At 43.5% G+C, this 26,335-nt stretch overlaps 1 pseudogene; it reads right to left on the reverse strand.

Moving 5' to 3' along the window:
* Positions 1-25,421, reverse strand: part of LOC139533317 (cytosolic beta-glucosidase-like) — a 58,258-nt pseudogene extending 32,837 nt beyond the window's left edge.
* Positions 25,422-26,335: the final 914 nt, after the last annotated feature.

Here is a 26,335-nt window from a genome sequence, read left to right on the forward strand (position 1 = left end):
ATCCTCCTCCATTTCCTCTTACTCCTCTTTTTACCCATCTTCCACCACCCTTCATCTTTCTCATCCTCTTCCTCCTCTTCCTCCTCTTCCTCCTTTCCTCTTTCCTCTTCCTCCTCCTCCTCCTCCTCATCACCGTCTCAATGTCAAACAGCCTTTGCACAAAAACAAATAATAGATTTTGTTTGGTGGTGTGGAGAGAGAGGGGTTGCAAATAAACAAGATCCCCACAAAATTGATGAGTGGGGAGTTCCCGCTGTGCATTCAAATTGGCGACGCGCGGTTTGACAGGCCACTGCCGAGCCTGTCTCTAGGATTAGGGGCCCTGAGACGCTGTTTATTTGTGTCCACTTGTTCAGCGGAAATCTTCCTCCTGTCCACCCCTCTCTTTCATCATCCTCCCTTCATCGTCGAGATGCAAAGCCTCTGTCAGGAGGAATAGACCCGACTCGCTCTATTTTTGATGTCTTCCTCATCATTGTGGCTCAAACCAGGAATATGTGGATTACAAATAGGCACCGGACAGTCAAATTGTTAGAAGGGATAGTTGAATTGTTAGAAGGGACAGTCGAATTGTTAGAAGGGATAGTCGAATTGTTAGAAGGGACAGTCAAATTGTTAGAAGGGAAAGCTGAATTGTTAGAAGGGACAGTCGAATTGTTAGAAGGGAAAGCTGAATTGTTAGAAGGGACAGTCAAATTGTTAGAAGGGACAGTCGAATTGTTAGAAGGGACAGTGAATTGTTAGAAGGGACAGTCGAATTGTTAGAAGGGAAAGCTGAATTGTTAGAAGGGACAGTCGAATTGTTAGAAGGGACAGTCGAATTGTTAGAAGGGAAAGCTAAATTGTTAGAAGGGACAGTCAAATTGTTAGAAGGGACAGTCGAATTGATAGAAAGGACAGTGAGTTGTTAGAAGGGACAGTCGAATTGTTAGACGTTAGCTAATGCTCGGTATGCAGAAGAACTTTCTTAACTTTTCTGTGTGTTTGAGTCGCAGCCGGTAATTCAGCATTCTATACTAATATATATACTCTGACTGAACTTTTTTCCATGCATCATACACATGGAGTTGAAGTAGTACCAGGTCGTGGTACTACTAACATAAAGAGCTTATAGATTGCTTTAGCAGGTGAAAAGTCTTTGCTTGCGGCTTCCCCTCTCTAGTACACTTTGACGTTTTGTTCATAGGGTATTATCCACATTGTGTGTGCGTATGTGTCTGTCGGTGCCCTCTTGACTACTCAGTGCTCTCTCTCGGAATGAGTGGCTTTCAATGATCTACCACCTTCAAGTCGCTCTGTAAGTCACTCTGGATAAGACTTCCTGCTAAATGACATAAATGTGCTGTGTATATCATTAGGCATACTTACTTTCAACCATTTGCCTTCATCTCCCCCAATTGAGAATAGCAAATACAACAAACCATAAGCACCCTCACACACACCATTTTCACTGTGAACGTTGGGTACTGAACGTAAAAGAAAAATCAGCACAGCGCTTTTCCCATGAGAATTGTACCCTACACATATGTATGCCGCTTCTACTGATCATCGTCCAAAAATACTAGTTTGCTGATAATAATAATAATACAGGTCAGGGATATAACGCGTCTCGGCTAAAGGGGGGGACTACCTGGAAAAGAAGGAATCCTTACCCTGCTTACCCAAGCAGTTTTACCCCCCATCCCATCCCTCCCCATCCCTTCTTTATCTGTGGTTAGAGGGAACTACATAAAGAATAACATAGAGCAGCTTCGAATGTGTCTCCGGGAGTAAGAACCAACTGACAGGAGGAGTAGAGGGGAAATAATAACAATTAGTTCCATGCAGCCTTGTGTTTGTCTAGTGGCCTATACTGTCGGTGTCTGTAGGAACAAGTCATCTATGTTTCATTGATAAAACCAACATCTTTTTGGCAAATGCCTTCATCAGGGCCAAACAAAAGGAATACACTGAGTGTACAAAACATTGAGAACACCTGCTATTTACTTGATGTAGACTGACCAAGTGAATGCAGGTGAAAGCTATGATCCCTTATTGATGCCACTTGTTAAATCCACTTCAATCAGTGTAGATGAAGGGGAGGAGACAGGTTAAAGACGGATTTTTAAGCCTTGAGATAATTGAGGCATGGATTGTGTATGTGTGACATTCAGAGGGTGATTGGGCAAGACAAAATATTTAAGTGCCTTTGAACGGGGTATGATAGTAGGTGCCAGGCGCACCGGTTTGTGTCAAGAACTGCAAGGCTGCTGGGTTTGTCATGCTCAAAAGTTTCCCATGTGTATCAAGAATGGTCCACCACCCAAAGGACATCCAGCCAACTTGACACAACTGTGGGAAGCATTGGAGTCAACATGGGCCAGCATCCCTGTGGAACGCTTTCGACACCTTGTTGCCCTGACGAATTTAGGCTTTTCTGAGGCCAAAAGGGGGGGGGGGGGTGCAACTCAATATTAAGAAGGTGTTCTTTATGTTTTGTACACTCAGTGTATATTATATTGGGAATATCGCTGTATTCAACCAGGTGTGTTTCTGGTCTAAATCCTAATGGCATCATTGAGCCTCCAGGGAAAAGCTACACATTATCTCTAGCTTTGGGTTGGTTATTTGCTATTGAAGGCTAGCTCAGCATTCATAATGAAACATAGCTCTTGTCATGCAAGGTGGGGGAAAGTTTACAGGATACATACATTTAGGGTCATGTTGCCACTTGTGAAGGGTCAGTGATAATCACCCGCATGACAACGGCCCAGTAGAGTGATATATGGTAATATTCCCTTGTATCTGTAAGAGGGCAGTGTACTTACACAGCCTGCCACTTCCTGGTGAGTGACGGTCTCACAGTTCTATTTCTTCCGTCTTCTACGGTCTATTACCATTCAGCTGTTTGAGTACGACACAATGTTCACAACCTCTTCAATTCACCTCACCGTATCAAATAAGATGTGTTGCTCATATTCCTCCATAATGTATTTCGAGGAGAGTGGGGAAACGGCGAGGGGGGGGGGGGGCATGTATCCCATCTGATTACAAGCCCTCTCTGACGAGTTGCGGCGTAAACGACGTCTGGAGTGTTTCAAAGGGCACTCTCCATCACCGTTATTATTAACCAGAGAACAGGCCATCGTGAATGTGAAAAAGTCACCGCAGATGCCTAGATGATAACTCTCATAGTGGATAGTATTTGCTCAGTCTGTTTGCAGCATTTCAGGTTGGGTGAAATATGGGTGATATATTATTAGGAGAGTTCATTTCCAGACAAACTGGATGGTCTCCCTTTGCGAATCATCACTCTCTCAGGTTTATTTCAGATGAAATGTTTTTGGGGCTTCGCTACCTAATTTTTTCGGCCCGTTGTACTTACTGTTAAATTACCACTGCGGATATAGTAGAATGTGGACTGTGGAAATTGGTAATATATATGCAACTTCAAAAGACAAGACAATACCACTTCCACTCTGGAGAAGTGCATCATTGTGGACAACGGCAAGGAAAACAAAGGCCTGGTTGATTAGTGCAGACAGAAAAATAAGCCGTGCTATGACCACTCTGCGTACTGCTTTGGAGCGATTTTTTTTGGGGGGGGGGGGTGAAAACAAGCAAGAGGGAGAGAGTGAGACATTTTAATAAATATATTAAATAAAAATAGCCTTCTCTCAGCATGGGGAGGAGGGATTTGAAAATATATTATCCTCAAAGGCTTGTGTCTGCATTTGACTGAGGCTGAGGGAGAGAAGGGTAGGGCCTGTCTGTGGTAAATTATGAAAGGCCCATACTCTGGTGACAGCTCCATGGCTTTTCCTGATACCACTAACACCAGCTGGCTGGAGTGATCCATGGCGCTTTGTGGAGACTTCTGATATAACTGCTGAGGGCTAATGTTCAAGATCCCCGCTTCCCCCCGCTGCCTCTGCCTCTGCTTCTACCTCGCATCTCCATCGCCTAGCATCGCCTCGTCTGCCGAATGGGGGGAATTTGTTATGTTCCCTTTTTTCTCTCGCCCCTTCTCGCTCTGTCTCTTTCCCTTTCCGCTCTCGCTCTCTCTCTCTTTCCTCTCTCTCGTTCTCTCTCTCTCGCCTCGGAATATCAGGACGAGGACAGGGGCGACTTACTCGTCCTTGTGCCTTTTTCAATTTGACAACCAAGCGGCCTTGGGGGACTTTCGACTCTATTTTCAAATTGACCATTTGTAATCAGGTCTCTGAAGGAGAGAGGAAAGGGGGGAAGAAATGGAGATGGTACCTTTGGTGTTGTTCTCAAGGTAGGAAGTAGGGGGTGGGGTTGGTTGTGATAGAACAGGGGAACGGTTTCGGATGTGCCAACAGCTACGGTGAAGAATTGGAGGGCACATAAAGATATGTGAAGAAGAGAATTGACCTTTTCAAAAAAGGAGAAGAAAAAAATGAATCTATTTATATTTCCTCTTGAAAATAAAAACCTAATACCCTCTCTTTGAAAGATGCGCCACCTCTCCATGAACTGGGGGGCTGGTAAGTCGTGCTCTCACTCACTGCGACGAAAGCCCACCAAGAAGAAGAGAAGCATCCGTTTTTCTGAGGCAAATGCGGCTGCATACATCAACAGCCACAAGGTCAGACGGGCTGCACCGTTCGGCCTGCTCAGCCCGTCTTTGAGCCCGGCAGCCTGAGAAGCGTCGAGTTCTGTCACGCTGGCTGCTCTGCGACCCCATCACACGCTGACATTTCTACAAGATGGGTCCGCTGAATTATGCGGAGGTGGCGACAGCGGCAGAAAAGGGCGAGAAGAAAATAAAGAAAAAAGCTAATTTCCAGGGTGTCTGCCTCACACCTGAAACCAACAGCCACTAGCTTTCATCACAGCCATGTGCCGCTCGTGCAAAATGGCACGCAGGTAATGGGGGAACAATCAGTGTCGCCCGTCGCTCCGCATTCGCTGCGGACGACCCCCTTTCTTCGGGGCAGAACGACACAGTGTCACCTCCGCGCCGGACCTTTCCCGAATGAATCCCAATTTGCCTGTTAAGTCTGAGCCGCGAGAGGTGGGTGCATGCACCGCGCACGGGGTAATTGGCATTCTCAGCTGCATGCGTTTGTGCTTAGGTGATGCTGGGTAAACCATGGGCTATACACCAGCGGAAGTTTGCCGGGCGCTAGTATGAATACAGCCTCTTGTTGTTTTTGGAGCTAAAGTGAGGAGCAGGAAGTGGTCTGTGGCATCCCTAGCCCCGCTGTCGTGGAATGTCAGTCTGAAGGACATTTGGTGTAAAGATCGTCTCAGGTGTCAAGCGGCCAATCATGCGGCTGCTCGAGGTCATTTGTACGGATGTATTGATCGCTACTGTGACCCCAGCTCTCTCCTTTAGCTATCGATCTGTCTCCATAGGGCCACATAAACACAAACAATGCCCACGCCACACTCAGGAATAGCCGCTGGGAACTACAGGCATCAATACAGCCACCCGAAGAAAAATAACAAGAATGGAAAATCCTCAATAGGACGGCTATGTATATGTATATGAAATAGTCATTGTGCTGGAGTGGCCGACTTTGGTGTCTAGCGAGGTCATCTTGAAGCGGCTCCATTTTGTATATTGGGATTCCATTAATGTCGCTGAGATTGTCAACATGAGAGTGTTCCGGGAATGATTGTAAGCCATCTTGGAGGGTTGCTGAGAACGAGGTGGTCCACACCCTACATGGAATACCCTCCCCGATATGCCTTCCTCTGCAGATCTCATATGACTTTTAGCATGTCACCTGGGACTATAAATCATGATTACTGCATTTACATGTTACCTGCGAACGCCAGGGCTTTTCATTAAGGTAAAAGGGTTCTGAGGCAGGGCCCGGCAATGGGGTCGCCAGGATTAGGGTGCAGGGGGTGAGTGAAGAGCGGGTGTCAGGGATTTGGGTTGGGAGGGTTAATTACAATAACAATGGGGGCGGCCAACAACAACAAAAAATATCACCCCGGCCAAGCTGCTGTCCCCATTTGTTTCAATAAGATAAATTGATTGCAATGTCCTCTGGGGCTATTTACATAGCACACATTTACTGTGCTGTTCTTTCTCCCCCTCCTCCCCTACAACCCCTTAGTCTCTACTCACTCCACTTGCCGGGAGTCAGGACAAGGTTCCATGGAGACACATCGATCTACTGGGGGAAGGCTGCGTGAGAACACACGTGTGCACATGTATGCAGACACATGCACGCAAAAGCAATGAATCCAAGGAACACCACCTTCAGTGCACGCAGACACATACACTCATGGACAAACACACCACCTTCAGCCTCCGCCCACACACACACACACACACACACACACACACACACACACACACACACACACACACACACACACACACACACACACACACACACACACACACACACACACACACACACACACACACACACACACACACACACACACACACACACACACACACACACACACACACACACACACACACACACACACACTCATCTCCCAGAGCACGTTGTGGTGATTTGAACACCTCACACCTCAGCACCTCAAAGAAAAGTCCTTGTTATTGGTCCAGGAATGACATGTGGTCACATTGAGTGACACACCCATGCGTCCACTAGGGGGCCCCAGGCACTTCGGCTAGGCTGGTGATTGATCATACTGGCCACTGGGTCTGTCTCAAAAGGGCATGCACAGTTTCGTTCCATTCCAGCACTGGCACACCTGATTCAACTAATCAATTAATGACTAAGCCTTTGATTGGTTGGATTAGATGTCAATGCTGGGACTGAACTAAAATGTGCACCCTCTGAAACACAGTACCACCAGCCACTGAAGTGGACAGTACATTTGAGCAGTTTAGCAGACACTCTTGTCCAGAGCAGCTTACAGTAGCGAGCGCATACATTTTCATACATATATGTTTTTTCATACCAGTCCCCTATGGGAATTGAACCCACAACCCTGGCGTTGCAAGCCCCTACTATAATAACTGAGCCACACTGCAGAAACACCATTGGACACACTCTGCTGTTTTGCTACCGTGCCCTTCCACAACCATGTGACAACTGCTCCATCATGGCAACAGTGGTCGTCCTTGTTCGTCCGTCCATCCCCCTCACGGGCAAGGCTGCCTGGCAGGGTACTGCCCACCGGCCTCCAACAGAACCTCCAGCCATGGTGGCATCCATCTCTCCCACACACAGCCTCCATTCACCAGACCCACCTCGGAAATGACACACACACGCACACACACACAGACACACACACACACACACACACACACACACACACACACACACACACACACACACACACACACACACACACACACACACACACACACACACACACACACACACACACACACACACACACACACACTCCTTTCATCAGTATCAGTCACCGTCAGGGTAGATAGCGCCGGCCGTCACAGGAATGAGTGACGACTGGGCTCTTTACCTGAGGCACTGCATGACAATAGGCCTCACCACGATAGATAGAGTGCCGAACCTGCCTCCCACAGCCTATATAGAACACTCTCAAGCAGAGGCTAGTGTACGATGCCCTTTTAACCAATGACAGGCTTGTTTACTAAACCTAGTGCCTTCAGAAAGTATTTACGTCCCTTGACTTTTTCCACATTATGTTGTGTTACAACCTGAATATCAAATGGATTCAATTGAGATTTTGTGTCACTGATCTACACACAATACCCCATAATGTCAAAAATGAAGAGCTGAAATGTCTTGACTCAATAAGTATTCCACCTTTTTGTAATGGAAGCCTAAATAGGTTCAAGATAAACAATTTGATTAACAAGTCACAAAATAAGTTGCATGGACATTATTTTTAAATGACTACCCCATCTCTGTACCCCACACATACAATTATCTGTAAGGTCCCTCAGTCAAGCAGTGAATTTCAAGCACAGATTCAACCACAAAGACCAGTGGTTTGCAAAGAAGGGCCCCTATTGGTAGATGGGTAAAAAAACAAACAGACGTTGATTATCCCTATGAGCATGGTGCATTTATCAATTACAATTTGGATGGTGTATCAATACACCCAGTCACTACAGAAATACAGGCAACCTTCCTAACTAAGTTGCCGGAGAGAAAGGAAACCGCTCAGAGATTTCACCATGAGGCCAGTGGTGATTAAAACAGTCACAGAGTTGAATGGCTGTGATAGGAGATAACTGTGGATGGATTAACAACAGCGTAGTTACACCACAATACTAACCTCAATGACAGAGTGAAAAGAAGGAAGCCTGAACAGAATAAAAAATATTCCAAAACATCCATCCTGTTTGTAATAAGGCACTAAAGTAATACTGAAAAAAATGTGGCAAAGTCATTAATAACTTTTTCCCTGAATACAAAGCGTTACGTTTGGGGCAAATCCAACACAACACATCACTGAGTACCACTCTTCATATTTTCAAGCATGTCATTGGAAAGTACTAGGGAGTTTTTTATGATAAAATGTGCTAAGCACAGGCATAATCTTAGAGAAAAAAGATGGTTTGGTCTGCTTTCCAACAGACACTGGGAGATGAATTCACCCTTCAGCAGAACAATAACCTAAAACACAAGGCCACATATACACTGGAATTGCTTACCAAGATGACATTGAATGTTCCTGAGTGGCCTAGCTGTGATTTTGACTTAAATTGGCTTGAAAATCTATGGCAAGACTAATAAATGGTTGTCTAGCAAGGATCAGCAACCAACTTGACAGAGTTTGAAGATTTGTTTTAGGAATAATGGGCAAATATTGTACAATCCAGATGTGAAAAGCTCTTAGATACTTACCCAGAAATACTCACAGCTGATTCTACACTGTATTGACTCAGGGGGTTGAATACTTATCTAATAAATATATTTTTGTGTTTTATTTTCCATTACTTTTCCATTACTAAATGTTGGATTTGTTCTTCCACTTTGACATAACATAGTATTTTGTGTAGATGGTTGACAAAGTGCTTTTAAATACATTTTAATACCACTTTGTAACACAACAAAATGTGGAAAAAGTCAAGTGGTGTGAATTGAGACATGGTGTCACGCCCTGACCTTAGAGAGCTTTTTGTGTCTCTATTTTGGGTTTGGTCAGGGTGTGATTTGGGTGGGCATTCTATGTTCTTTAGTTCTATTATTTGTATTTCTATGTTTTGCCTGGGTATGGCTCTCAATCAGGGACAGCTGTTTATCCTTGTCTCTGATTGGGAACCATACCTAGGTAGCCCTCTTCCCCTCCTTTCAGTGTGGGAGTTTGTCTTTGTTTGTGGCACTATAGCCTTAAGCTTCACGGTTGTTTTTGTATTGTTTTTGTTGGCGTCACCTTAATAAAAGGAATATGTACGCTCACCACGCTGCGCTTTGGTCTCCTCCTTTTGACGGCCGTGACACATGGATTGTGTATGTGTGCCATTCAGAGGGTGAATGGGCAAGACAAAAGGTTGAAGTGCCTTTGAACCGGGACTGGTAGTAGGTGCAAGGCGCACCGGTTTGAGTGTGTCAAGAACTGCAACGCTGCTGGCTTTTTCGCCCTCAACAGTTTCCCGTGTGTATCAAGAACGGTCCACCTTTTCACTTACGTCCCCCTTCCAGCATTGGGGAACATCCCACGCCCTGACAAGTTATAAATAGCTCTCTCAGGTATGCAATGACTGACATGACAAGAGGAAAACTGATAGATGCACTACCCAATTTCAGAAATTGCACCTTGTGAATTCTACCATTACAACTTTCAAAAGTAAGTTGAAAGTCGGACTGAGTTCCCCTAAGGGGTGCGCCCCACAGTTTGGGAACCACTGGTGTATATTGTCCTCACATCTATGCAATAAACATGTACTGTATGGTCAAGTCTTGGGCCAAGTCTCCCTTGAAAAGTATATTCTAGAAGAGTTATATTCATATAAGAATGATCACACCGTATCCAACATGTTTCAAGTCGGTGCACAGTACACAACAGACTGGTGGAGTTTTTGCGTTCATTGGAGCGGCACAGGGGAAGGGAAGGTTGTTTCTGAGCGATGCAGTAACACACATCTGTTCTCTAAACAAAAGGGCTGCTGGAATAACAATTGCCATGAATCTAATCCCGTTGTTATTGAGGTTCCGGGGGTGGCGTCTTTCAGCGACTGCCATGTGATGACAGTTGTCTTCGAGCAACACTTCAAGTGGCCATTGTTGCGTTTTTAAATTGAATTGGGAACATACATTCTAAAATGAATTGGCTACCCAAGGTGTAGGCCTTGGTCTCCTCGGAGTGACGCTCTAAAATCCCTCTTAATTGCGCCCCATTCAGTTCAATTCAAATGGGTTGTACACAACATAAAGAAGGGGGCTGTAGAAGCCCCCTTGAGATAGAAGCTGAAAAACAGCTTCTATCTCAAGGCCATCAGACTGTTAAACAGCCACCACTAACATTGAGTGGCTGCTGCCAACATACTGACTCAACTCCAGCCACTTTAATAATGTAAAAATGTATGAAAAAATGTATCACTAGCCACTTTAAACAATGCCACTTCATATAATGTTTACATACCCTACATTACTCATCTCATATGTATATACTGTACTCTCTACCATCTACTGCATCTTGCCATCTTGATGTAATGTATCACTAGCCACTTTAAACAATGCCACTTTTATATGTTTACAGACCCTACATTACTCATCTCATATGTATATACTGTACTCGATACCATCTACTGCATTCTGTACAATCACTCATTCATATATTTTTATGTACATATTCTTAATTCCTTTACACTTGCGTGTATAAGGTAGTTGTTGTGAAATTGTTAGGTTAGATTACTCGTTGGTTATTACTGCATTGTCGGAACTAGAAGCACAAGCATTTTGCTAAACTTGGATTAACGTCTGCTAACCATGTGTATGTGACAAATAAAATTGTATTTGATTTGTAAGGAGTTTGGGGAGTGGTGGGCCTTCTGGGTAAGTCACTCCTGTGTGTGTGTGTGTGTGTGTGTGTGTGTGTGTGTGTGTGAGTGTGAGTGTGTGTGTGTGTGTGTGTGTGTGTGTGTGTGTGTGTGTGTGTGTGTGTGTGTGTGTGTGTGTGTGTGTGTGTGTGTGTGTGTGTGTGTGCGTGCGTGCGTGCGTGCGTGCGTGCGTGCGTGCGTGCGTGCGTGCGTGCGCGTGTGCCTTTTTCCTTTTTTTTCTATTTTCTTTTCTCTCCATCCTCTCCTCCCATTGGCCATAACTACATATGAGGAAACCAAGGTCCAGACCTCGGTCATTTCTTGTAGTAACAAAAGTATTATACATATGCTGTACGTCAGTCAGGTGGCTAGCTTCGTGCAGAGACTATTGCAGAAACGTTGAAGGGCTCTGGTTAGTATTACTCAGCCAGCTAGAAGGATGAAGTAAGAAGCTAACGTTAAACAGAGCCTCAGCAGCAGCAAAAAAATCAGCTCCTAAATTCTCATAATACCTTTGCTTTACGGAGAGTAGGTTACTGAGACAGACGGTGATGTGGCGCTTAGTAGTGAGGCTGAGGCAGGCTGCAATGCATGCGGGAGGAAGCAGAGGAGACAGAAAGAGCTAGCGAGCAGAGAGAGAGGTTAGGACGGTGGTTCCCAAACTTGAGAAAATCTGTACTAATCTTATCAAGGAACTGGATTTTTTTTCAGTATGAACATCTGGAGATTGGCCTATCTTCCCTATAGGCCTAGTCCTGCATTAAAATGCAATCAAAATGTAGACAATATAGTTGTAAAAATGTCATATGTTTTGTTTGTATGGGTGGTTGTTTCGTCTTATCCATTACCCACCTTTTTTTACCAGTACATTACTGATATTAATACAGAATCATAAGTAATATTCGAATAATTCATGTGAATGTGATAATACGATCATCTGTGTCCGTTTGTGCGGAGCTTGATTAGTAATGCCTAGGAATACGAACGTGAACGCTATGCAATTCGAGAAAAGAGATATCTATATTAATGGTTTTATACGATACGTCATTACAACTGATTGAACAGTCGCTGATGCTACGTGTCAGTGGGAATCATTTCTCACATTTCACCCGTTTCCGGGGTATAACATTACAGTCGTGTAGCTAATAGGCTATGTGCTTGAATGAACCTACAGCAGCCAAGGTGATGATAATGTCCCCTCCCCTTCCCCTCCTCCAGACCTCACTAAAACTCAAACCCTGGTTACTGCTCTGTCTCCTCCCTGTGATGTCTGAGGGCCAAGGGAGTTTGATTTACCTTCATAGACCTGTTCTACAATGCTAATGCCCCCCCCCCCCAACACACACATGCACACACATTCACAGATAAAAAAACACACACAGACAGACAGACACACACACACAAACAATACAAGCCCCCAAAAAGCCAGCCAATGCATAAAGCCCATTTGTTTGTAGCCTTGAACTCCACCTGATCCGCTATTTATTACCGGTATCACTTGGAAAAACTCCAACAGCCAAACACCTGAAGGGGGTTATTCCTCATGTTAGTGGGGTTCAATGCCGTCTAGCTGACAGGCAGAAACTGACGCTGACACACGTTTCGCCGCTCACAACAACAATACCTTTATCCAATTAAAGAACTGCAAGCTTGTTTGCTGAAGTGTGAATGGTTAAATTACTAATATCACCCAGGTAATTATTGTTACAGTTCTCCGGCCCCCCCCCTCGGAAGGTTTGCATTGCGTCAGAAAGCAATGTTTACACAACAGTCCAGCGTTGGGTTTTGGCGCCAACGGATAATGATTATGCTAATCCAAACAAAATGAATGCTGTTTTACATTTTGCGGAAATCCGCTGTAAACTCGTGACCTTACTAACCTCCCTAATCCTTGACTGTATACCCACGATAAGGGGCTTACACACCCTAACACACACCCCCATGTCCCTTTTTCTCAGGGCACCCCCCCCCCCCCTTCACCCAAAACACCTGAAGATCCGTATGCAAAGTCGCAGAACAATTAAACATAATTAACACCTGTTTGATCAATGAAAGTTGAGCTAACGAGCTTTGAGCGAACAGTCTGATCGGTATTAAGTGGTGAGATTAAAAAGCCATCCCATAGGTCAGGTCAGCGGTGTTCATTTGAATGCATTATTACAAGGGCCTAGATAACTCTCTCATTAGCCACACTCCAACCCTGAGTGACAACGTGGAGGAGAGGGGAGCATGTCGTACAACACTTAGAGCTAATTAGTGTTAGCGAGACAGTGGCACATTGTTGCTCCCCACCACCACCTCACCTCCCTGCTCTCTCACTAGCGAGAGGATGGTGGACGGAGGCATCTCCGTTTACTTAGCACTGATACCGTTTGGCATGAGGCTAAGGAGGCAGCATTCCAACGGGGATTACTGAAACTGTATGTTTTAGGGTGATTTTAGGATGATTATGGGGCTTGTTTTATAAAGTTTTATTGACCATTTTGGTAGGGATAATTGATGTTTTTGTGGAAATGGTTAGATATTGTTTTGGGGTGTTGTGGTTGTTAAATTGGTGAGTCAGTTTGCATACTAGCACAACAATAGTGTATATTTCTCTCTTTGCTACTCCTGGTATCATCACATCAGAATATATTCACTTCTTATTTCAAGCTGGTTACAGTTGTCCCGGTGTGATACACCCACACACACACACACACACACACACACACACACACACACACACACACACACACACACACACACACACACACACACACACACACACACACACACACACACACACACACACACACACACACACACACACACACACACACACACACACACACTCAGACACACACACACTCACTCACTCTCTCTCTCCCCTGTGGTTTCCGCCATGATTGAGGTAGCTCATTGGCCAACAACACATACCAACAAGCTCTCACAGTCTCACTACAGAGTTAGACGTTCATCCATGTTCTCTAAACGTCAAACTTCGAAGTTTCTCCAAACGTCGAATTTCTACGTGTTTTTGTTGCTCCTGCTGCTCGGTATCGTTCCATTTCTACAAACGTCACATTTCGAAGTTCAGGGTTAAGTTTAGGCACTCATTGGGAAGGGTTAAGGTAAGGGTTCAGGACAAAAAAGAACACACAACCTGCTGATCCAGAGTCATGGGATTACACCGATCTACCATCCCCGTCCACAACGCCCTAGCAAAACCCAAGCCTACTTGATGGTAAAAATGCTCGCTGTTGGCCCTTGTGGCCGGTTTTCTAAGGCATTTCCCGACGTCCTCAGACATGGATAGACGTCCAATTTCGACATCAAATTGAACGACCTGGCTGACACATACAGGCGGTTTCTCTCTCACCCTGCTAGGCCTACCTACAGCACCCACACGCCCTGAATACCAATCTCCTTACACTTTGTCCGCTGTGCTCTCGGAAGCGGCTGAATATACTAATAGCTTGACATTTTTCAAGGGGTCTGAGAACCCCTATCACGGAAAGCCGTCATACACGGGAAAAGTTGGGCTTGAACAGTCGTTGGCGACGTCATTTCCTGTCTCTCAGGGTGGACCACAAAGAAAATTATGAATAGTTTGTTATTATTACATTTTTTACATTTTTCTCACATGCATACTAGCGTTTTTTGAAACAATGTTGTCGATTTTCAAAACTCAAAACATTAAATGCATTTGTCAAAATATAGTTGCCTTCTCAAAACATAAATACAATCAGCAGAACTATATTATACCATGTCATCATTATACCATTATACCATCAAAATTGCTAATACATGTATCAAAGCGAACACTACTGCCTGCAAAAAGATTAATGCAAGCATACTTATCTCTTGAGTGCAAGCAGAAAAAACGAAGTTAGTCTGTGTTTTAAAAATCCCAGTAGATCAATACATTTTCTTTGCAGTCACTAATTCACGATGATCAAAATTAGAAGTCCAACTATCCAAAGGTGCAGAATTATGGGCAATGCATATTTTACCAAACAATTTCATATACATCAAATCAAATATTATTCCTGACAAAAAAATGCCATTAATTAATCGGTATCATCACGTATTTAATACAAAGGTTGGTTTGCTCATAGTTTTGTAGACTTTCCAATGGCACATATCAACACAATCCACAATAGAAATAAGGAAAGGTGAATAATACAATGGAGGAACACAACTGATATGAATGTATAGGCCTTATGTATGTTATGTATGTTATGTTATGTAGAAGTAACACAACTTAATTCTCTGCACCACTGCATGTCCGCAATATTGTAAAAAAAGCATAACAATTAGACAGCCCCCCATTGCCTAGATCTTGCAATATATTGTGTACATGGTATGACACTGATGGGATGATTTAGAATGTTGTGCAGGGGGATTAACTGATTTCCGGAAACAGTGAACACAATTTCACACGTTTCTCTTCTGATGAAAACAACGTGTTAGTATTATGTGAACAAAACACTTAGCAGTGAATTTTGTATTCACAGGTTACATTTGTATTTAATGTTTTGCAAAGGGCGGTCTGAGACAAGGTTGCCCAAACTCGGTCCTGGGGCCCACCCTGGGTGCACGTGTTGTTTTTTTCCCTAGCACTACACAGCTGATTCAAATAATCAAAGCTTGATGATGAGTTGGTTATTTGAGTCATCTGTGTGGTGCTAGGGCAAACACCAACACATGCACCCAGGGGGGGGGCCCAGGACAGAGTTTGGGAAACCCTGGTCTAAGATATGCAAGTCAGGTACTAAGGCAAGAAAATGATCAGAAGCTCTATAAATGTATTTGAGCATCATTGCTGTTCTGCTATAGATATGTTTCAACACAGATCCCAAAATTGCTTGTATGCGGTTGAGATCATCTGTAATTTCTGTGTAATTTAGTTCTCTGCATGGCTAGCACTAATTCCGGTTCCTGTCTTCGAGGCAGAAGCATTCGTCCCTCAATCTTGTCTCATCCCCAAATTCAAGAATCAATGTCGAGGCTATCCAAAGCACTTTTTAACTCCGATGTCACGCTTCTTACGACGTGGACAAAAGTAGCTGCGGAGCTCTGAAAGAGCGAGTAACGCCACCTAAAAGCATTTACCCCCCCCCCACCACCACAGAAATGGCTTCCAGCTCAAAGAAGAGGGGAATATTGAGGTTGTGATGAGGAGAAGTGGGGGGAAAATAACACAGTACTTCTAAATTTCTTCTTCAGTGTTTGGCATGATTATACATTCCCAGCTAAATGTCTGGTGAAATAGGTCAATGGGATTTATAAAGTTTGGGCTGTTTCTTTCTTTCTTTCTTCTCCTCTCTTGTCAACGGAGACTGAGCAATATGATTAGAATGAGGGAAAGAGATGAGCTCTGTAGAGAAAGAGAGGGGGGAGAGAGAGGGTGAAAGAGAAAGCGAGACAGGAAAGATAGACAGAGGCATACATATACATATGAGAGAGAGGGAGAGAGGGTGAAAGAGAAACTTCTCCTCTGTCACTTTCTGATTGGCTGAGAGAGAGACTGAGATAAGACCAAGGATGTGAGAGAGGAAGAAATGGGGAGATACATGGAAGCTATCAGTTCAGTACACAAGAGGTACATCTCTTTATCTTGACATTAAAGAAACAATTTCATTACACCATTTCTCCCGGGAATATGCATATGAGGGCAATCAGTAAATAGAAAAGGTAATTATTTTCTAGAAGTCAGCGCCTCTGTACCTGTATATGTCAAGACATCAAACTCAGACATTTTTACATAATTTATTATGGAGATACTAGTTAATTAGCAGCTAAATTATTCAGATATTTATATTCGGTAAATTAGTTCTCTGGCCGTTGAATATTTTATAGGGCCTGTCAAAATATAACAAGTTAAGTTTGGTCAAATACAAATGTGCCTCCCTTGCTAGTTTGTGAGAATGTTCATCGGCACAAATCTCCATCGGCGACTGTGATTGAATGTTACAATTAAACGTCCTAATTCAGAATCAATCTATATCTATCTATATACATGATATATTTGCGGCTTAATTGGAAAGCACGTTTGGAAACGGCTTCCTGAGCGACTTTCTGCATCACAGCCTAATCAGAATAAATTCCCCCTGTAATGAATTAAAGTTGAATATTCGTGGGGCTTAATAAAATAGGCTGTAACAGTGAATTATTTAAATGTTAATTAATGTTTCAGCATTCAAACCTGCAATAGGCACATATTATCCCATCCAGACTATCACAAAAGGCCAATCTTGCTGCTCGTTAGGCGCAGTACTAACTTCTCCTTATATTTCATGCAATCAATTCCGGAGCAGTTATCTCATCCATACTGCTCCCTAGCTAGTCACATGGAAAGATGAATCAATCAGTAATGAGAGACACGGGCTGGGAAATTACTCATCCAGTCCAATCTGGAATTTCAAGCAAAAATGACGTACTTTGACAAGCATAAATCATAGGGAAATAACTCAACAAATTTTGTTTAACCTCCAATTTGATACTTGAAATAATCACTTTATTATTGTGTTTACCAAATTGAATGTGTGCAAAATGCGTTTTGGGAGTTGGTAGGACTATAGGGTGCACAGTTTTGTATGATCCTAACTGAATTGTATTATTGATATGTCATAAAATGATGTTTTCCACACTTTATCTCTACCCTCGATGACATCATAGGGGGTCATTTTCGTATAACCTTTTCATCTTATCCTTTTGACTGGAGAAAGTAGAACAATGCTGTTTTCACATATGAAGACATTGGTATGGTGCTGGAGAGAATAATGATGGTGCTTTAAAAAAGTAGTGAAGTACCCCTTTACCATACTTATATTCTGCTCTTAAAGGTCCAATGCAGCCATTTTTATCTCAATATCAAATCATTTCTGGGTAACAATGAAGTACTTTACTGTTATTACTGCATTGTCGGAACTAGAAGCACAAGCATTTCGCTACACTCGCATTAACATCTGCTAACCATGTGTATGTGACAAATAAAATTTGACTTGATTTGATTTATTGTTTTCAATTGAAATGGTCAAAAAGAAACAAAAATTGCTTCTTAGCAAAGAGCAATTTCTCAAGAAAGATTTTTGCTACGACTTATATGGGAGTGGTTTGAGTGGTGAGGGGAAAACTGATAACTAGCTGTTATTGGCAGAGAGGTTTGGAACTCTCTTTCTTATTTGTCTATTTATTAATTTACCATCTGGTGTCACCAGGCCTGCGAAAACTCCATCCCACCAAAACAGACTGAAATTTCAGGCGGTCTTTTCAACAGCTCTTACACTAAAAGGGCATTATTATAATTTTGACAATTTCACAGTATTATTCCAACCTCATAGTGTGGAAATATATAAAACACAGGAAATCGCGTTTCTGACTTCACTGGGCCTTTAATGTTGTTATTCACTCCGTAAAATAAGAGGCAAACTTGAATTAACTTTAAAGCATTTATTTTCTGGGCCAAATGTTTTCAAGTCAGGTTAGAGGAGTGGTGTAAAAGATAGTTAAATCTTACATATATTAAAAAAAACCTGCGTAGAAATATTCACTGCTGGTTTCAAATACATTATTGATGGCAGCACAATGGGTTGTTATTCATCACAGACAAAAGAGAAATTCATTCTGCTTGACTTAGAGGAGGGCCACGGAGGCATTTTTCACATCTGTTGAAGACAATCTGCATAGCCGACGATACGTCATGCCACAATATGCTTATTAATGCAAACAACAAAGTCGCATAATACATAATACAAATTATGCTTCCCTTCATACTGGGGCATAAATATTTATATTTTATATTCATCTTATTTGTATGCAAAATATATCATAACGACAGATATGGTTTTGGGAGTTATGGATAGATGGTTTGTGATCATTTTTATGGGTTCTAAACACCTTATTGTGTGATGCCACATTGTGTTCATAATCACTTAATTTCGCAACAAAGCTGTAGTTCTATTTAGTTCCACACAGTGGCAGTGTAAGACAACAAAAATATCCTCCAACGTTCACTCGTATCCAAGTTGAGTGAAAGGAACATATTTTAATGCTTTAATAACAAAACAACAAATACATCCACTTATGTAGTTGAAATAACAAGTCAATATAATTTAATTTGTATAATTTCAGGGTTAAGAAAACATTCCATTTTATACCACCTTCTTACAATACTAACACCATACAACCGAGGCTGTTCAATTGTCAATGCCCACTCAAACTTAAGTGAGCAATTTCATTAATTTATCAGATAAAAGTTGTCCCTCCCCTAAGTTTCCCGTCAAAATATTTAGGTGCATGACGCCCATAGAAAGGCCCATAGAAAGACCAGCCACAGCTATGCAGGTTCTACAGTCCATTGTACACAGTCCATACATTAAATGAAGCCAGAATGAACCACACTATGTACATAGAGTCAACACGTGACTTGAGGGAGGATTTTCACCTTGTTCTCTGGGTAGTTTCTCACCGTCGGGAGTTTGTACAGCTGCCGGGGCAGCTGGGGCACGTACACAAATGCCACCCTGGTTTTCTGGTGGCAGGATGACATCTGTTGTTCAGCATGGCTGTTGAAATGAGTTTTATCCACACTGACAGGCTCATAATACAGTAAATCTATTTGGATGTGTTTAATACCTTTTATTGAATGGCATTGATGGCTTTGAATTCAATAGAATGGAAAGATGAGATGGTAAAACAGGGGCACAACCAAAACTACAGGTCAGGGTTGACGCACAGTACACACTATTGTTCACAAAGGAACATTTGTATGAAAAGGATTCAGAAGGACACACAAAGGATGTTCCAGTCAGGACCACAAGGGTATGAAGTAAATATTTACATTCCTTACTTTTAGCACAGAAAACGGGTGGAGAGAGAAAAACGGACAAAGCAGCATTCAAATCAAACAAAGATGGTAAAGGAGCATATGCTACAGGTAAAGGAGTAAAGACATAAAAACATGTTTAGGAGCGTACAGTATGTCAAAGGAACCATCTGAGACTGAGAGCAGGGGTGTATTGTTTACGCTGATTCTGTTGAAAAAAAAATTCCACAGAAACCGTTTACTGCGAACGGAAAAAGTTTAGCAACGAAAACGAGAGTTTCTATTGGTCCCGCCCTGTTTTGTTCCGTTTGCTTCCATTTGGTTCTGAAACGGTAAACCGTTTCCATTGCAAGACATAATGAATACACCCCAGGTTGACTGTCATTTGGGCATTACAAAGGGAGACTGACGATACACGTCACATCTCAAGTCTCTTAGTGACTATCTTTCCTTGCATCATCTGAAAGGACTTTTTTGGGTACCTTTATTACTGTCAAATTCCTTTCAGAGAAGTCATTCTCCATTGAGATGCAGCCATTGCATCTGTCCCTTTTAACTGTGTCGGAGGCTACCATTCAGTAGTCCTGTCCCTGAGTCTTTATGCTGTAGCACTGCAGTCCTGTCCCTGAGTCTATAGACCACAGCACTGCAGTCCTGTCCCTGAGTCTATAGACCACAGCACTGCAGTCCTGTCCCTGAGTCTATAGACCACAGCACTGCAGTCCTGTCCCTGAGTCTATAGACCACAGCACTGCAGTCCTGTCCCTGAGTCTATAGACCACAGCACTGCAGTCCTGTCTCTGAGTCTATAGACCACAGCACTGTAGTCCTGTCCCTGAGTCTATAGACCACAGTACTGTAGTTCTGTCCCTGAGTCTATAGACTACAGCACTGTAGTCCTGTCTCTGAGTCTATAGAACACAGGACTATTTCATCTAACTACTGTCTGATAAACCAGAAGTATCATAATTCTTCCTAATGTTTGGATCCTTTAAGAGAGCTGTCTGACTTTACCTCAGCCCCCAATGGGCGGATCCTTTACCTCAGCCCCCTATGGGCGGACCCTTTACCTCAGCCCCCTATGGGCGGATCCTTTACCTCAGCCCCCTATGGGCGGATCCTTTACCTCAGCCCCCTATGGGCGGATCCTTTACCTCAGCTCCCTATGGGCGGATCCTTTACCTCAGCCCCCTATGCGCGGATCCTTTACCTCAGCTCCCTATGGGCGGATCCTTTACCTCAGCCCCCTATGGGCGAATCCTTTACCTCAGCCCCCTATGGGCGGATCCTTTACCTCAGCTCCCTATCCTTTACCTCAGCCCCTTATGGACGGAGCCTTTACCTCAGCTCCCTATGGGCGGATCCTTTACCTCAGCCCCCCATGGACGGATCGTTTACCTCAGCTCCCTATGGGCGGATCCTTTACCTCAGCCCCTTATGGACGGATCGTTTATATTTTACGATAAGAACAAATCTGACGATGCCTCTTACCATTGAAGCTGAAAAGCACCGTTTCCCCTGTATATGTACAGTACGGTATGTACCCAGACTTTTCCACTGCCACTGAATAGCACAGTGAACAAACCTTGAGCAGAAGTGCACAATTTGCTTACATTTGGTTGGTAAATGTTTTTCCATTCAAATCTTTGTCCTCGTCCTGCACATTTGAATGTGCGTAAATCTCTTCCCTCATAATGTACTGACTTCCCAGTAACCCCTGCGCATAATCTCTGATTCACTGTTTGTAAATACAAATCTGCATTAGACTATGTGATCATTCATACCTGGGTATGGGCTCCTGTCTGGCGCCACTCCCTACCCAGGCCCAGTAGGATTTTCTCTTAGTGTTACATCAAGCGCTCACTCAACTCTAACCCTCCACCGGGCACAATGAGTGGCATTGTGTATTTTCTTTTACCATGAGGGCTGTATAGGATCTCAAAAAACCCTCATCTGAGCCATATAGGGGCCTTGCAGGTTGAGATACAGTATAAGATTACACACACACATTCAAACACACACAAAAAGATGCAGACACACACATACGAGCATGCGCATGCAGGCACACAGACACAGACACAGAAACACACACACACTCCTCTGTAGACTTGTGCCCCCGACCAACCCTGCATTGGCAACAACAGCTTGGCCTGGATGGCTTACAGCTGGCTCCATACTCTGTGTAGGGAATTCTCCATCCTCCTCTACCCTCCAAAAACCCTTTGTACAGATTGACTGGGAATTGGGCAGGATATAATACAAATTTGCATTCACTTGAATAAACATAACACTCTTTGGCCGGGTCCTTGCAGTTCTATGCCAAAGTCAGGGAAGAAATCAGACAAAATCACTTTCTTGCGAAGGGAGCCGAATGAGCACTGTTTTACAAAACATTTTCAGGGTTGACAGAGAAAAGTGGTGAGAAGGAACGTCTTAAAGACTTCACAACTATAATGTGTTTCAGATGGGCTTCAAATCAAAATGGCATGAAGGAACACTGCAATGGGCCAAGCATGGTTATACTTGATTAGAACAGACTATTGAGCAAAAAATAGCTTTTATTGGCTGATTTTCTCTGTGCCCATTGGCTGTTTAGTTATTTGTCCTGGTCTGAGATCTGTACTTGGAGATGATCCCGGAGTACCCCCTTCCTTCTGGTCGAGAAAAGTCCATGTGGAACAGGCCGAAGCGAACCCGTCGGCCCATTCAAAGTTATCCAGGAAGGACCAGGTGAAGTAACCTAGCACATCAACACCATCCTCTCTGAGATCTAGAACACAGAGACAAACAACAAGTTAATAACAGATGGCGCTATACTTATTAAATACGTGACAATGCACATAAAGGGCTAATCTGAAAAGACTTTCTTTGCACGTTACAAAAGAACAAGATCCCGTTGTATTATGATAGCCATAGTCTCTCTCTCAACCTTTCTCTGTTGGCGTGAAATAGCCTACATACCTAAGACAACGGAGCAGGATCATCAAATTGGAATCAGGTGACTCAGCCTCCTTAGTTTCTGGATCTTGCATATATACTAGGATTTTATGTGCAAAGCAACCTTTCAGAGGTTTAAATAGTACAAGAAGCAACTGGTCAAATTGAATTTCAGGAGAAAGTAACATTCTAAAATGATAGATTCTCCATAATATGCAGGACCTCTATTGTGGCCTGCTGTGGTCATTACCTCTGGCTACTCCCTGGATGATGTCCTGGTAAAACCCACAGTGCTGGATGTCTTCCATGTCCACTGGCCCCACCTGGGAGAAGCCATTTTCTGTGATGTAGACCGCAGGGTTATTGAATGTGTCCTGTGAAAAGTGGTAGCTATCATTGTCTAACAAGGCCTGAGTTCACAAATGACAGTCAAACAACACAGTGTGTGTGTGTGTGTGTGTGTGTGTGTGTGTGTGTGTGTGTGTGTGTGTGTGTGTGTGTGTGTGTGTGTGTGTGTGTGTGTGTGTGTGTGTGTGTCCTTTGCACTGTTACAGTACTCCACTCATGCTAATGGAAAGTGACAACCAGCAAGAGAAGGAAATTGCTCATTCTCAAACAGTGTTCACCTGAAGCAATCAATGTGACACAATTCGATGTGACAACTGTAATGGATGTTCAATCTGTTTACTGTGCAAAAAAATAAACAATAGCAAGCCACTCTATTAATGTTAATTGCTTTCTCCTCACTCAAGGTTTGGCTCAAGGCAGGTGATTCAATTCATGAATTTAATAACTCTCATGGAAAATCACAGGAAATGATCGATTCTCAAACTTCAATTTATCCTTTGAATTGACTGCTTTTAAATGGAGCTGAGGTGGGTTGGTGGAAGCTGTGAAGTGGACATTTTGAAAAGTATTTTCAAAGTATTGGAACAGGGCCCTTATCCTCTTTACCCCTAATGTACTTCAGCAGTTTCCTCAGGTCGTCAGGAACCACATCCAGCCATGACACCCCACACACCGGCTAGGACGGGTCCACCAACCCCTCTGCCTCTTGGTCACTCTTCAATCCCAAAACTCCATAGGCTCCACCCTCCAAGACGTCTAGTAGTTCAACGCAAAGATGTCAGCCTTAACAAAAATAATAGGCTCGTCGTTGGAGAACCTGGACAGTCTAGATCCTTCGTAACCCAGTCCTTTGCATTTGACCTCAAAACTAGACCTCATCACTTCTTGGTCATCCCCGATCACAAACACGGGCCAGGCGAACCAGCCTACGGAAAAGGCGTGGTAGCGTTCAGTAGCAGCTGTGTCATCAGGGCTGGCCGGGTCCAACAGTTCAGCCCAGTTTTTTTGCCCTGTAGAAGCCACTGTAGCTGTGGGAACATAGCATGTTGTGGACCAACAGGTTGTCAGCCATCCCTGGTTATTTTATCCCCCGGGGCAAAGATGCCATCCTCGTGACCCAGTTTAGCGCACAAGTATGGCTCGTTTGACGTGATCCACAGTTTCAAAAGCAGAAGCGGGCGTAGCTGTCAAATACAGGCGCCATCTCAGGTGATTTCCAATCTCCCTGGCCCTGGAGAGCTTGTGGCAGGTCAAAGTGGTACAAACCATAGGCAACACGTCACTAGCCAGCAAGTCATGGATCACTTTGTGAGACACGTAGCATAGTAGTGAATCATGGCTATCAAGGCCAAATGAGGCTTAAAGCAGGGACCCTACACTTACAAGACAAGCACACAACAGACTGTGCCAAAAGGGTCCAGACCCCTTGACAGAGTTTATGGCACTATATTATTACACAATAATAACATATGATATGTCTTTTTTCAGCATATTATATGCCATAGCCATTTACCACAAATAAATACTGAAGGAATTCTGAATAACCAATACACAAACTCAAGGTAAGTCTTCAAGATGGATCCCCTGAGTAAGGCTACCTTTTTTATGAACGTGTTGTGTTGTCCCGGCCGGTAGCAGGCGGGGCCAGGGCAGAGACAGGTGGTTGTGGGTCAGGCCTATCTGGCAGATACACTTCAGGTCCTCTCCCCAGAGCTCATAGCTGTTACAGGGGTTAGTGCTATCCGGGATCTTTGGGACGTCTCTACCCTAAACCCTAACCTTAACCCCTATCCTAATTTGAACCATAATCCTTACCTAACCCTAACCTTAACCATACCTTAACCATTTTAAATGTAAACTTCAGCGGGGTAGGGAAGTCCCAACGAATCCCGGATAGCATGGACCCTGTTAAGGTGACGTCTCCACTCTAGTCCTCCAACACTAGTCTGGCCCCCTCATGACAGAGTGTGTCTCAAATGTTTGGTCCATTGTTATCTGCGTCCCAGCCCCCTGCAAGGATTCACTTCATAGCAGTATAGATCAGATATAGTATTATTGTTTTACGAAAGAAAAATATGCAGCTTACAACTCCTAAAAGTAGCTATTGTATATAAACTACCGTGAGTCTATATAGATTCATTTGAGCCAGTTTGATACAGCAGGAAAATGATCCTGCAGGAACAGGAAATGTGAATTATTAGGTGGATTACAAGTAGCCCTTTACACTTGTACCCATATATGGGTTGAAAATGGCAGATTTGGGCACTACTAAGTGCTTCAATTGGAACGTACAGTAATATCCTATATATGATGTCAGAGCTCTGGCTCTGCGCTTTACATCGCTGTATGACTGACAGCGGTTCTGAACTTGAGCACAGTGCGTGACAAGAAGTTGCCCTCATCCATCCCGGTAATTGGGCAACTTTTGCAAATGTTTTGTTGTCTGAGTTAGGGAAATGCTGTAAATTAAGATGACTCATTGAGGATTGTAATAAAAGGTCTACAACGTTGATGTCATACAAGCAAGCCAAACACCTGTGAGTCCAGATGTGCACTCCAAATCATAATTCATGTAATATACAGTGTCAACGTTTATAATCACTATGTTTGATGTACAGTTACAAGATGACATGTCCTGAGTGGCGCAGCGGTCTAAAGCACTGCATCTCAGTGCTAGAGATGTCACTACAGACCTGGTTCGAGTCCAGGCTGTATCTCAACTGGTTGTGATTGGGAGTCCCATAGTGCGGAGCACAATTGGCCCAGTGTCGTCCGGGTTAGGGTTTGGCCGGGGTAGGCCGTCATTGTAAATAAGACTTTGTTCGTAACTGACTTACCAGTTAAATAAAATATATATATATAAAATACCCTGGGATGTTCTGAACAGAATGAGCCTATGTTTGTTTATTGTGGAGAAAATTTGCCACAGCACACACACCTGAATGTACCCATGACTCCTTTCTATGTGCACCTAAATTACGGTTTGTTTCTCTGAATTCACTTGTGAAAGCCTAACACTGTACAGTACGATCGTATTTTAGAACTTAGCTAGTCATGTTGGCAATAGAACAAGCTTTCAAGTCATGCCCACCCGACCCAGATTGCGATTTATAATGGACCGTTTTTGGACTGAGTAAACAACCAACGTAATTGTGTAATGGCGGGGATGCAGGGTAGTGTTCCAAGCGAATCAACTACAAGTGTGCTTCTTCTAGTTCCTCAAAGGCACAGCTAGGATAGCTGAAGACTTAGTTGAACACTGTTCTTTTAGTCATAAAGGGGCATTAAATTAGCTTAGGAACTGTGCACACTTTGGAGAG

Source organism: Salvelinus alpinus, chromosome 11 (assembly GCF_045679555.1).
Source record: "Salvelinus alpinus chromosome 11, SLU_Salpinus.1, whole genome shotgun sequence".
In the NCBI taxonomy this organism is placed as follows: Eukaryota; Metazoa; Chordata; class Actinopteri; order Salmoniformes; family Salmonidae; genus Salvelinus; species Salvelinus alpinus.